A 2,019-nucleotide genomic window follows, 5' to 3' on the forward strand; every position below is an offset into this window, starting at 1 on the left:
AATATAGTGAGGAACTCTAACATGTCTTTCCGTAATTTCATCTCTCAAATTATTATAAACAGATGGATGTTGATCCTCTCTCCATGAATTTCTCTTCTGTCCAAGAACTAATTGTGGTATCGAATATGGTGAAGTAACAATAATTCTACAATTATGCTTTTCTTTTAATTCTTTAAAACATTCATCCGAATTTTGATATTGCTTAATATTGATCCAATCTGTTGCTCCTTTTGCAACTCCTTTAGAAATTCCTTTTTTATCACTCATCGAGTCTGGATTTGAAATAATATGTAAATCATTCATTCCGAAACATTCAACAGTTCTAATGATGGCAGAAACATTTTGTGATGATTGAACATCTTCAAGAACCGGAATGATAAATCTTGTTCTCTTATCAAGAACATCCTTCATCATGGAGACTCTTCCTTCCTTTAGAAAATTGGAAAAGTAATTGATGAGTGAAGCTTTTTGTTCTTGAGTGTAGGGATAGGAGCGAATGAATTTTCTGAGAGCAGTCATTTTTTTGATTGAATTTTTGGTTTCGACAAAAGAATAAAACCAATTTGTGGCAATGTAACTTGGAACCGATTTCAATAGAAAATTTATTAAATTGATGTGATCCCCCTTAGCTCAGTCGGTAGAGCGTCAGACTGTTAATCTGCAGGTCGGTGGTTCGAGCCCACCAGGGGGAGATATCATTTTTTCTTTTCGGACCAACAAAAAAGTAAATTTTTATAATTAAATTAGTACTATTTAAGACAAAAAGACTACAGCACCACAGGTTCCCAAGTTGTCTCCAACCTCAGTACTGATGTGGCTCGACGATGCTTAACTTCTCAAATCGGACGGGATGAGGTGCATTCATCGTGATATGGCCGTAGCCATCAATAATCTAAATTCTTAGTATAATAACTTAAAAGTTACAGGTTGTAATTTGTTGTTAAATATTAATGATCACTGATTCAATTAGTATTTTGGACGGGAAGCCTGCCAGGAATATGGCGACAATCCCGCTACAGTCTTTGACTGTATGAACAGTGAAGGCAACGAAGACAGAATCTTGTTGGTTCAGTAAGGTTTTGTTGAAGAAATTTATAAGGTTGATCAACCTCGTATTTATTGAACATTAGACATGTTGAATAGCTTGATGCAAATTTTGGTTTCTTATTTTCTTTTCAATTCGAAATTGAAACTTCACCTTTGAATTATTTACTGAATTGAAGTTAATTTACATCTTTTTCAACTTGGTAACCTAATTTGTGGTGCTTCAGTATTATAATGTTCAATATCCTTCGTTGTTGATTTTAAGTTGGACTGGTTGAGGTGTATTCATCGTGGTAAGGCCACCCCATCTGTGAAATACCTTTCAATTTCCAATTCCTTTCGTGATCAAACAATTTTCTACTCAATTTGAATTAAATAATTCAAGTTTTTGAGCAAGTTATTCATCAGATGCAATTTTCCAAATTGAAAATTTTGATTACTACACTTGATTACCTTTGGTTCGTTAGTGCAACATCTCATCAAAGTACTGGAATATTTCACGATTCGTAAAATACATGAATCATCATTCTGATATCTTGATAGTTCTATCACTTTCAATATTCATTTCCATATGCATCCTCACCAACATCATATGCACATCCAACATTATATGTCTTCTTCCTCATCATCATTAGATTTTTTTCTCATATTAAATTGTGTAATTTCTGAATCATCATGTAATGCAGCTTCATCATGGAGTTACATGTGTTGAAAAGAGATTTTTGCTTAATGTTTGCCATCCTAACACATTCCAAATCAATGATAAGGTCACTGATTGTGAAAGTTTCTAACAGAGCTAGAGGGCGGGAATCCCCATAGTGGGAAAACTGTAAACCATTTAGCAGTATTATGTTCTGTATTGATACAACCCGTACTGAAAATCCTTTTTTGTCCATGAACATATTACAGCTTCTGTTAAAAATTGTTTCTACCCTTCCAGTAGACCCAACAGTTCATATGCAAATCAGCTGGTCG

At 34.0% G+C, this 2,019-nt stretch overlaps 1 protein-coding gene and 1 non-coding gene across 2 annotated transcripts in view; both read left to right on the forward strand.

The window, feature by feature from the left end:
- NAEGRDRAFT_44887 (uncharacterized protein) overlaps nucleotides 1-2,019 on the forward strand; it is a gene marked incomplete at both ends in the record, with an annotated part of 7,857 nt that overhangs the window by 1,712 nt on the left and 4,126 nt on the right. The window lies entirely within an intron of this gene.
- On the forward strand, nucleotides 620-692 carry NAEGRDRAFT_t845. Its single transcript has one exon. It is a non-coding gene; the product is annotated as a tRNA-Asn (tRNA).

Source organism: Naegleria gruberi (assembly GCF_000004985.1).
Source record: "Naegleria gruberi genomic scaffold NAEGRscaffold_98, whole genome shotgun sequence".
NCBI lineage: Eukaryota > Heterolobosea > Eutetramitea > Acrasida > Naegleriidae > Naegleria > Naegleria gruberi.